Source organism: Oreochromis aureus, linkage group 3 (assembly GCF_013358895.1).
Source record: "Oreochromis aureus strain Israel breed Guangdong linkage group 3, ZZ_aureus, whole genome shotgun sequence".
Lineage (NCBI taxonomy): Eukaryota > Metazoa > Chordata > Actinopteri > Cichliformes > Cichlidae > Oreochromis > Oreochromis aureus.
In genome coordinates this window covers 103,078,380-103,091,225 of record NC_052944.1, presented here as the reverse complement: position 1 = coordinate 103,091,225, position 12,846 = coordinate 103,078,380, and positions in this window count along the sequence as shown.

Below are 12,846 nucleotides of genomic sequence, written 5' to 3'. Positions count from 1 at the left end.
TGTGTGAAAAATGGAGAAAGGATCCAAATGCAGGACTTGCAGATTTAAAGGGTTTAAAGTTTGGTTTAAAGTGTGTTTAAAGTTTAAAGTGTGCAAGGATTTATTATGAAAACTAAAGTGAATTAAACAGGAAGCACACAGAAGGAGTTGACAACGAGACGAGGAACTGGGGCAAAAGAAATCAACCATCAGCAGAGCAATGTTTAACTGAACACTTCCTCATGTTTCAGTGTCACACGATTTGTGTTTCTTGCATATTAACCAAGTTATTAAAATTATATTCCACTCACTTCCTCCCATTTCTATTCTTCTCTTTTTCATGAATAAATCTGAGTTCTTGTTAAAAGAGTGCATGAACAGTCAGGATCAGGTTGCTTCCTGCTCTGTAGGTCCTCACAACAGCTGACCATGACAGACTCAGACCTGATCTTCTGGACACGACCATCTGATTGGTTCCATAGCCGTTCTGATCTTCACAGCTGAACATTTCCAACAGACTAAACATTTTTGTCAGGCTTATATTTCGTTTGAATAGTTAATTTGTGTTTAATTTGAAACTGATTAAACGCAAGTATTGGGGTTATGTTCAGCACTTTACACCTCACACATTCATTTGTTATGGAGGCAGAGCTATAAATGTGTTTGAGGCTGTGACACGTTACTCTGACCTTAACTTCATGAATTACTACGTATACTTCATTACAACAACGAGAATTTTACCATGTATCAGTTCAGCCATTTAACACATCTAGATGTGTAACTAAGTAACTACATACATGTATTTGACACAAGATTAGAACCACAAACTTAAAAAAAAGCATCCAGTGGGAATTCATTCAGAATGAAAACAGTTCAAAAATGAGAAAATTCAAGGTGTTTAACCCTCTCGAGGCAGGCGTTGCCGATTTGCAACAGTTAAAAACTAAGAACCCGATTACCCCACATACATATTTCACGAGTTTTTTTACTCAGAAGTACCACTGCAGGACTTGGTTGTGTATTAGCAACAAAAACTTAATTTGAGCCTGAGAGGGTTAATACTCTTGGACCTCAATGGAGGGAAACACACAAGGAAACACAAGAGACCACTAATAATGATCAAAAGCTTCTAACACTAGATGAAAACTCAGACTCAAATCCAGTAATTAAGAAACAAAAAGCACAATAGGCAGATGACATTAACACAAACACATGGGAATGCTGAAGAGTCCAAATAATGTCATGCCTCCATATGCAGATATACTTAACAAGCACAGGATTTAAAACAGGCTGAAAATGAGGTCTGCGAAACCTTTATTTTCTTCTAAATAACTTTTTTTGCAGTAACTCTGAACTGAGTTGGTGCTGCCTTACCTCTTGTTGTTTTTCACATCACTTTAGTAAAACCTGAATGTCGACTTCCACAAAACAGGTTTTATTTTCTTTTTTACAGTTTAAAGGGAAGAGCTATGTTCCATCAGTGATGATCAGTATCTGATGGCTCTAAAGTTTTATACAGATTGATTTAAACCGTTTATCTCGGGAACACGTTTCAGTGCAGAGTTACTAACTGTTAACCAGTGTGGAATCAGTCCATCAATAGGTTCAAGATATATAGTTATACAAGTATAACACACAGTGAAATGTAACCTGACACACTCCTCGACTTGTGCAGAAAAAAAAGGCGGGGGGGGGCATTATACATTAGATGAATGTGCAGTAGTAGCATTGTATGCAGCAAGCAGCTGAATTCTGTAATCATGTGAATTGTCTTCAAACACAACAATGATCCAATGTTTGTCTTGAAATATGACCTGAACATTTGGTCCAAACATCATGGAACAGAAACAAACAGTACAGTTGTTTTTCCTCTTTTTATTTTTTTTTTATTTTTAAAGGCACATTGCATCCAACAATGTTGCACTACTGCCATCTCCTGGGTTTTACTGCTACATCACTTCCATTTCCTCAAATCATCTTGATAAGTTTGGTATTCTTCAAAAAATGACAAATCTTTCCTTTCCCTTTATCACAACTTTACTGATTAATCACCTTTTCATACTGGAATTGACTAGTACTACCCATTTCTACCCTCATCATTCTCGTTTGATCAACATACTTCCTGCAGCTAATAAGCACATGTTTAGACGTTTCCATAGCATTGCACCTACATAAACCAGTCAGATGTTTCCCCATCCTAAAAAAAACAGGCCATTCACAAAACAATGACTTATTTGTCAATCTACTTATTTGTACTCTATAAAAATATCTCCCTTTTACTTCATTATCCCATGCCATTTTCCATAACATCTTACTTTCTATCCAAACTATACTTTTGCCTTCAGAACAGTAAAGTTCCTAAAGACACACTGTTAAAGGAAGAAACAAAGCAAACTTACGGTTTCTTCAAACACACACACGAACAACAAGCTCCACTCCACCTGGACACTAAACATGGACACACAGGTGAGCTGCTTCCTGAAAGAAGGCGGAACTCCACCTGAAGATGGTGAGAGGGCCACACCTTCATGTGCTGGTTTACAAAAATGTCGTCTAACTGCTCAGACTGGCTCACAGTGAACAAACTGATCACAGTGTGTCTCGTCAAACCATAAAAGTTTTAGCTGTGGCATACAGGTCAAATGGTTATTGTCCCACAGATGATTCTGCTTGTTGTGGTTGTAATAGGTGCTATTTAGGAGAGTTTGTTTTTTTAGGAGGTGGAGATGTTCTCAGAATGAGTGCGTAATCAGCTCTCTAGACGCATGAAACAGAGCAGAAATGAGCTGAGCTGTTTTTTCTCAGCAGTGTGCACACAGTGAAAATGAGTACAAAGTAAAAAATGAGTGTGAGTGAAATCAGCCCAAAGTAACAGAATGAAGCTCACATGTAAAGAAGCACTAGAAGAAAACCTCCAGAGTTAACTGGTACTGGTAGGACTTTTCTGGCCGGGCTCCAGAGAGGCTAGCTGCCAAGCCAGGCCAGGCTCCACCACCAGCCAGAGAGGCTAGCTCCCAGGCCAGGGCGGGCTCCACCACCAGCCAAAGAGGGCAGCTGCCAGGCTGGTCACAATCAGCCAGGGTTTCAGGTGAGCTCATTGTGAAACCTGGCCCCCAACCTGACTTCCTGAGGTCAGATGGCCCAGGGTGTGAGTAGGCGTCCAGGAAGGGATCTCAAAACTGGATTATAGATGGCAGACAGTTGGTGTCATAAACCACCGCCTCTGTTCAAAGATGGTCGCTCACAGTGGACGCAAATGCTTCTTTCACTCCTCTTTCAAACCATCTGTCCTCTCTGTCTAAAACGTGAACTTTGGCATCCTCTAAAGAGTGACCTTTGACCTTTAGAAACAGATTCTTGTCCCACTAATTCTTGTCCCGTGGTGGTGGCTCTTCTATGTTGTTCTTGTTCATGTTTAGTAGTTTAGTTGTTCCCAGTTTAGATTATCTTCAGTTCCGTTTGCCATTTTCAACTTGTGTTTTATTTTCCCAATCAACCTCCTTCACACCTCCACGAGTGCCTGAAATTAGATCCTCCTTTAATTTTCTCAACATGGCTCATTACACTCGCCCTGACAGTACAGACCAGCAAGATTATGGATCCAGTGGCATTCACCCCACCCAAGCGGCTTCAGGAGGTCATTATCGACTCTGCTTCAACATTAATTAACCTGTGGCTTAAGTATGAATAAGAAGTATTTTTCTACACCAGGGGTGTCAAACTCAGTTGCACAGGGGGCCAAAACTCAAGGCACACTTTAGGTTGCGGGCCAAACAAGATAAACATTTATTAAACACACTAAAACAATGTTTTTTTAAACATAAATATATATAAAAATGGACAGGAATATTATTCCAGATTAAATAAACTTAAAAACACAACTTTAATTTTAAATATCCTGTCAAAATTATGCAAGTTAGAAATATGAACATGCAGCCAAAAACCCCAGGTAAAAAAAAAAATGAAAGCATACACAAGGTTGGAGCCGCATGCAGACGGAGCATTGCTTCAGGAATGGAACTAATAAACTGTGCGGGCCATTCAGTGTCGTACTTTGCCTTGAGTGTATCATTACACTGCAGCTCCATCTGAATCTGCACAGGTGCAGTTCAGCAAAGTCGGCTGACTTGGTTCAACATTACTTGGCAACAGGGAAAGTGAGGCAGGTTGCACTGGTGCATTAGTGACTGCTTCACTTGAAATGCCTTCGCCGCATCATACATGCCATGTCCATGAACTGACAGATTTCCTTGCTGAGCTCAAAAACTCTATTGAGAACTTTTATCCCAACTCAGCCAACGGACCTCTGTATGATAAGAAATGTCGGCAAACTCTGAATCTATTTCCAACATAAAAGACTGAAATTGACGGTGATTTAAACTTTTAGCTCAGATAAAATTTACAGTCTGCGTTACGGTGATCATTACATGCTCCATTTTTAGGACTTTACCACACAGCATTTCCTGGTGTGTGATGCAGTGATATGCTGTTAACTCACCGGTACAGTTCTCCTCCTGCATCTTTACTCGCATCCTGCTGACTAGTCTGTTTTTTTCACCGCACAACACCGGCGCTCCATCTGTTGTAAGTCCAACAAGTTTGTCCCAGGGCAGTTTCACATCGGTTATACTTTGACAAAAGTTTTTAAAAAAGTATTTTCCTGTCGTTGTCCCGTGCATCGATTTAATGTTCAATATTTCCACTCCACGGATGAAGTTGGCCAGCTGTGCAATGTCCATCATGTCTATACTTTCATCCACAGCAAGAGATGATGCAATATAGTTTTTGCTTCTTTCACACAGCTGTGTTCTTAAATCAGTGCCCATCTCACAAACCTGATCAGCAATCGTATTTCTGCTCTGGCTCACATTTGCCAAAATCTGCATTTTGTCTGGACACAAGACGTCGCACACCTTCATCATACAGCTCTTCAGAGTGGTACTGGGCTGATTTGGTATTCTCCTCTGATACAATAAAACTTGCTTTCACAACAGCTTCACTTTGTGGTTTTGCTCTGGTGAAAAAAGTCTGCTGAAATGTCAGATTCTTCTTTAGCTCTTCTACTTTCTGTAGTTTCTGCTCTGCATTTAGGTTTTTCAGCTTATCCTGACGTTTTGTCTCGTAGTGCCGTCTTAAATTAAATTCCTTAATTACAGCCACATTAGCTCCACTAATAAGACACACGGGTTTACCAGCAATGTCTGTAAACATATATTCAGTAACCCACTGGCGCTGAAAGGCTCTGCTTTCAGAATCAACTTTTCTCTCCACCATTGTGAGCGGCTAGATTGACACGGGAATGTTCCCAGTTAGGGTAGCGTTCAGCAAGGAGGCTGCAGCGCTGCATCATGGGATCTGTAGTTTGTATATTAGCGCCTCATACCGCCGGGCCATGCATAACAAAAATAGTAAATCTATATAAAATGATCTCGCGGGCCATATATAAATGTAAACCGGGCCGGATGTGGCCCGCAGGCCTTGACTTTGACACATGTGTCATAGAGAGTTTAGGTGTATGGCTTGTGTCAAAATTTGATTGATGAACCTAGCCTTGACCTTTTGACCTTACCGCAAGTACTCCGGAAGTGTCTAATCGAATCCAGATGTGTGTAATATGATCCATATCCATGACGAATTGCATCCGGTGGGGGGAGGTACTCCAGAAGCGGCTAATTCGGCATAACGAAACGCATCCGGCGGAGATGGAGACTGCGGGCCAGTCTGCGCTCAAACAATGAGTCTGATGCACCCGACATTTTTGTCATGGAGAAATTCAACCCCAACGCTTTTTTAGCTCAAAAGGGAAAGATGGACTCTGCACCCCTGTATCACACTGAAGAGGAAAGTTCCTCGGACGAGGGCTCCCTGGTGCCCGACACTCCCAGTTACTATCGCCCCGCGGAGCAGCATGCTGACGGCTGGTCATCAAGTTTACTCTAAATTGATCAATTATTGATCAAGCGTTTCGGCTTGTGGCCTTCATCAGGGTCATAGTAAAACATTGTAGAAAATTTCCAAAAGTTGAATCTGTTCATCTGGACGTAGTGTTTTGTGGGAGAAACGTTTCGTCACTCATCCAAGTGACTTCTTCAGTCTCAGCTGACTGCAGGTTTCCCCAAACCTTATAAACAGTACATTTGCATAATGACTGAAACCAGCCCACTGAAGGAACAATGGGCTGTGAAGTCAGTTCCTTAATCATAATTATGCAAATTCCCATGACCATTGATCAACAATGGTCATGGGAATTTGCATAATTAATTAAGGACGGTACAAAGTTCTTTATGTGGAAGTCTACAAAGCCTGATATTCTTTCAGTTAGACTACCAATTCCAGAGACAATGGGTCTGCCAGGTGGTTCTTCTAGGTTCTTATGAATTTTTGGTAATATGTATAAGAAAGCCCTTAAGGGATGTTCATTAAGTAAAAATGTTTTCTCCTTCAGAGAAATGTCCCCTTGGGTAAACCCCTCTTCAAGTATCAATTGTAGTTCTTTAAAGTATTCTTTTGTAGGGTCAGGTTTAAGTTTTTTATAGAAAGTTTGATTTGCTAGTTGTCTTAAGATTTCATTTTCATATTGAATTTTGTCCATTATGACAATGGCGCCTCCCTGCCTTCCAATGCCAGAAAGGAATAATTTAAAGATAATACCAGCAGCTGCTACACCATGGATCTGGCCAAACCCATCGAGCTGACTGGAGAATGGACCGTCGGTCTCTGCGGATTTATTTACCCCCTGCACCTGGTACAATCTATCCCCAGATGCGTCCTACTTGGAGCTGAACCGAACAATGGAGGAAGCTCAGCCCCTGGTGATTTTAAAATTCAGCAGGGGAGGTCATTACGATCTATTGGAACACCTGGTGCCGGCGATCCAAAAATACGACACCTCCTTCGAGGTCTCTTTCAACAATATCACCAAGCATCTGGATGTGAAGGCGACAGCAGGTATAAAATCAGGGCCTTCCTTCCTCTGGCTTACATGTTGGGATTGAAAGCGAACGAGTAGTGGACTCTGTCAAAGCGCTCTACCCCCCACCCCTGCGATATAAGCGCGGGCATATATAACCTGTTTCTCTATACCGACATCCTTCAGTATCAACCGGTCGGTGACAGCTACTCCCCACTACTGAACGTAGTGAACGTGACAAACGATTATGGAGACGTGATGAGCATCAGGTACCACAGGGTGTCATGTTCCTGAGTCTGTTGACCCAGCGTTTTAAGTTTTAGTTTATTTGGATGTTGTTTATGTTTAAGTTCATTAGATTAGCAAAGTTCATTTGGTTATTAGACTCCTTGATCTGAACAACACCATGCTCTATCTAAGGGTGAAAATTACGGAGACTGACGGGACCAACATCGTGCCCGACGCCAGGGTAGCGCTCATCAATTATCCTCTCAATACAATTTTCAGCCAGTGTGATGTTATTCTGGGGGATCAGCTGATTTCTCAGTCTTCTATTATCTAATTCACAAGGCTGAAGGGTTCTCCGTCAACAAAATACTTTCTCTGTACTATAACAATGTGTTTAAAAGTGATCGATGGTATCTGACTTTTTGAAAGGGCACTGCCCCGCTCGAAGAGGACATCACGGGGCATGCTTGTTACAAAAATTTAAAGATGCATGTATCAAATAAAAAAATGTGAACAACGAACAAGGAGGGTGTGAGCTTGAGGATTAAATACCCGTGGGGTTCCTTGGTGGCGTCTTTGAAACCGTCTGAGGAAAATGTTTTTTGCGAAGGGAAAATTTGATGAGCCAAAATCTTAATCTGCTGCTTGTCTCTGGGGTTTTTAAACAGCACCAAATAATTGGAGTTTAAGCTAATGGTGCAACTGTATTTACCCTAATGGAAAACGTTCTGGGTCAGCATCATGACCAACATGTTTTTATGATGATGGTATTGAGTGAAAATTTTAACCACTTCCGGGTGATCGGAGGCCTGAAAGATGACGTTGTCCAGCACCACCAGAGCATCTTCGAAATCTTCAAAAGAATCAGGCAGTCCTTCGACAAATTTTTATGTTTTTATTCATCTTGGACAGTTCCTCATACATCGGTTGAAAAGAAGTCTAAATCCACGCAATATTCGCCATCTCTCCTCCTTGTCACGAGCACAGTATTCATGGCGCATTCGCTGTTTTCCAAAACACACCTCAAAATGAGTTTTCCCACATCTGCTCAGTCCCACAACGAGACAGGAAAAAAGCACTTCCACCCTGTGATCAAATTCAATTTCCTCCATTTTGAAGAAAACAACAATAATAATAACAAACAAAAACAAACTAATATCCGAAAGGCAGAGTTGTGCCATCTGGGAAGAGGCGTTTCTTGTCGTAGACCAGACGAAAGAAATGTTCTGAAATGTTCTGTTTTTGAGCAGAAACCCACTTCAGCCTGTTACCCACCTTTGGACTATAGTCCAAAGGTCAGGTAGAGAGTAGTGGGTAACAGGCTGAAGGGGACTGCAGAAACTTTAACTGTCCTTCTGAATGCCGTGCTGAGAGGTCTTGAGCTCCACCTCCTTCATACCTGAGAGGTAACTTTCCGCCAGCTTGCTCATACTGTCAAAATTGATGCGCTCGCAGCATTCGCTAGTCTGCGTTATACCTTTCATTTTTACCACCAGCTTCTCCTTGGTTCTGGTCCGGTAGGCGTAACTCTTCGGACCTGCAGAGACAAATTCCTGGATGGTGTCCCCGTCTAATTCGTCCGTCAAATCCCTGAGATAGTTGCCCAGCTCTAGAGGTTCCTCCTCCTGTTTCACTACGTTGATCAGAGTCAGTGTTGGTGTACAGAACATTGCGCTGCAATTTTTCTAAATATTCGTAGAGTTTTAGGCGGGTGTATGTGGTGGTGAAAGCGGCGATGAAAACATTATTCGAAGCGCCGGGTGGTATCACACAGCACTCATTATAACTCCACTGAATCAAAGCCACATCCTTTTTTTGCTCTTTAAAAAAGAGATGTGTTTGAGGTCATACTGGCCTGAAAAGACAAAGTTAAAAAAACTGACCGGGCCTTCTGACCAGAGTCGTCTGCGTTAGATTGGTTCTCTGAGCAAACTTTCCCCAGAAGCTGCTGAGACACAGTTTAGACACCTGTCTCTTGGCCAGATTCATCTCGATTTTAGACGGGTCTAACCGTATACCCTGACGCCTGTGGTACTCTTCCACATATTTGCATCTCTCCTCCTCGTCACGAGCAGTTTCCGGAGGCTTCCCGTTTGCCTTTGAGAAAGGTGTTAATATAGTCTGCAAAGATGCTGCTGCTGCGATGATCAAAGTGCCAGACCTCTGTGAGTTTACCCACCCTGTAACCCAATTCTAAGGCTTTGTTGAACTCGACTTTGACCCAAACCCCGGTGAGAGCTCTGGCCTCGTCGTTGTGAGGGCACGGGCCGCTTAAGTGATTAGTCTCGGCGCAAGTGCGGCAGAGGGTAAAGATTAATTTGCCTCTGGAGGTTTTGTATTGTAGAACGCAGATACATGGTGGCTCCGATCGACCCGAAATAAAGACGAGGGTCGACAAAATTCTCTCGTATGATTTTTTTCATCTCGCTCCACTCGTGCTTCCACAGCGTGACTGTGCTGACGCGGTAAATGTTTCTCAGCTCACAGAGCCTCACCTTGGTAGAGGTGTGCAGGTCCCCATAAGGAGTGTGGGTCAAAGGGCAAATCTCCTCGGGCCTGTAGCACTTTGGACAGGCGTGATAAAAGCACCCCAGAAACTCCCTCACCCACATCTCTCCCTCTAGCTCCGCATACCGTCTACAAAGTACGGGCCTATTTTTTTCTCCCCTCCCGTCTTGAAAGCGTTTTTAATGGGGATTTTCTGAGAGCGAGCTACCCACTCCAGCCACTGAATGGCCTACGCGTGCGAGTAGGCATTGGATGTGCGTCCGTAGTTGTCGGGCGAGGGGATTGCCATAGTGTTTTTGGGAAGGAAATTAGTGAGAAACACTTTCATGCACGCGGAAGCTATAGTGACATAATGGATCATATTACACACATCTGGAATCAATTAGTCACTTCCAGAGTACTTCCGGTAAGGTCAAAAAGTCAAGGATAGTGTCATCAAACAAATTTTGACACAAGCCATACACCAAAACTCTCTTCTCATACTTCTGTTTAATCAGTTTTTTGTTTGACCTTTATTCAGCTGTGTGAAAACCCCCAGAGGAACCTTCCCGAGGGATTAATAAAGTTTTATTTAATCTAATCTAATCACATTAATCTCAGCCAAACCGATTTACTCAGGAACAAATAAAACACTGACTGTGCTGGTGTAGTTCTTCTTCCCACCAGCAGGAGTCACTACAGTTCTTTCATGCCGAGTTTTGTTTGTTATTAGCTGTAGAGTTAGTATGCAGCACACTTTGAGAAAAGACTGACTCAGCATGTTGTTCTGATAAACATCTGCATCCATCCTCTTCGTTGTTTTACAGAAAGCATCGCTTGTGAGTATTTAAGTTGAACAAGAGTTAATGCAACTATATATGCTATTATTTATGCACTTTTATGGTTAAAGGTGTACTGTATTCAGATTTACTTTCTTTCCAATGTTAGCTAGTTTAGTCAACTGATTTGCATTATCGTGTGAATATATAGACTGAATATTGCTTATTTTCTTCTGTTTGTAGTTTCACTCTGTTGATAATTGAAGGCAGCGTCAATAAAAGGGACGATACACCTGTCAGTTGTCGAGGAGTTTATCTATCTGCATAACTGTGTCCAGTGTAGCAGTGAGGGCAGAATGCTGACAAAAGTCATTAACATTTTTAGGTTATCAAAGACACATATTCCATGTTTAACCTGAGTAGCAAAAGACCACGGGAGTTTGAAAACGATGTGCTGGGAGTTCGCTGTTCTTGCCGGCTCAGATTTTGTAAGTTTACACAGCTACATTCTCACCTGAAAATATGCTAAAAGTTTAATTTCCGACCCAGAAAGAGTAATAAGAGTAACATTAAAACTAAGTGCCTGCTGCCATTGTTGGAAACTGGAATTGGTTGGGTTGCGCTATGAATTCTGGGATACGGTTTTTCATTTTTGTTGTCCAGGTGGAAAGCCAGGAGAAATTCGGGAGAATTTGGGGGGGGGGGCACTGAAATTCGGAACTCTCCTGGAAAAATTGGGAGGGTTGGCATGCATGTTGTCAACACGTACATGCAAAAAAAGTTGTTGAAAATCTCCACGCTGGCAGGAGTTTTTAAAAATCTCAGTTTTCAGTGATCTAAAACGTCGTTTACATGTGGACAAAAGGCCCAAATGCATAGAAAAAGCTGTGTTTTCAAAAAACTACCAATGTAGGTGTGGACAGCCTGAGCATACTTGCTCGTTTCATGACTTCGTACACAGCAATCATGTTTAACTGACATAATTGAACTGCAGTGAAACTAGAAAGACATATAAAAACTCTTCATGAACGGTCATGAAATCAGCAGGTAAGTATAGGGTTAGGCATTATTAAATTCCGTTCTTTTGAATTCTTTTGGCGACAGAGAAAGACTGGACTCAGAGTGGTCAAGCTCAAAAAATGATCTTTATTTTTACATTTCCGGAAATGGAGACCCGCCACACGATCACACAAGCTCAGGTCTGAAAGCATTGGAAGCCAGCATGGTTATATAGTTCTGCTGCACCTCTCTCTCTCTCTCTCTCTCTCTCTCTCTCACTCACACACACACACACACACACACAGTTAGTTCCGCTTTTTCTATACTTCATGTTTTCTGCACAAGACGTGCAGTCTACTCTGTGACTTTTGGCATACATTCTAACTCACAAGGGCGTTTTCCTACACTGGGCTCTATAAAACAATATAAACAGAAAATAAGCATTAAGGATATATATTTATATCGTAACAGCACTAACATAGGACATTACAAAATAAGGAACGAAAAATAAGCAGGTAATAATAATAATAAATCTTATTTGAAAATCTCATATCCAAGCTCTTACCGACACACTACAAAATATTCTGGTTAAAATTGTCTCTGTGGAAAAAATGTCAATGTTACAGTGTTTTAATGCAGGGTTTGCTGTTTATTAAATAAGCCATATCCATTATGATCCCTCAATACAATCATATTAAGTTTGAACTATTGAGCCAATATTTTCAGCTTATATGGCTGAAACATTTTCAAATGATGAGCTTCCAACAATGAGTGAAACAGTGAGAGCCTGTGGAGAGTTTGGAAAAAATCCCATTAAGAAAAACAAATCAAACATTTGGATTTGTTTCAATGAGCTCAGACTTGTTGAAAATGCAGAGGAGCTGGTTGTGCATGGAGCTTCACACAAACACAACACACTGATATTCACTGTGAAGCGAAAAAAGAAAAGCAACACGGGGATCCTGGAATAATGGTAACTTCCATCTTTAAGGACTGAATAGGAAGAAGTTTACAATGAATCATTTAGAACAGTTTTAAACATCAACTGATTGAATCCATGAATCTGAAAATGTGTTTCCAGTGAAAGAGACAGACATGTAAAGACTGAACTATCTGTTCAACAGTCAGAGTGCTTCTCTAACAGGAAGACACTCTTTACTCTCAGCACAGACGCACTGAGGAATTATAATTTAACCAAAACCCAGGATAAAGAGGTTCAGTGAATGTGGTGTTGAAGGTGTGGAGGTGGATCAGAGTGTCAGAGGAGACTCTGTAGAAGGACAGAGTGCCAGCAGGACAGTCCACATACACTGCTGCTCTGTTAGAGACAGAGGAGGAGGAGGAGGAGGAGGGGGATGCAAATTTCATATTGTGACAGACATAAATAGGACCATCATTAGCGCAGTGCAACCTCCAGGACTGATGATCGAGTCCAAATTCACAGTCATTACTGCCTCCTTTCCT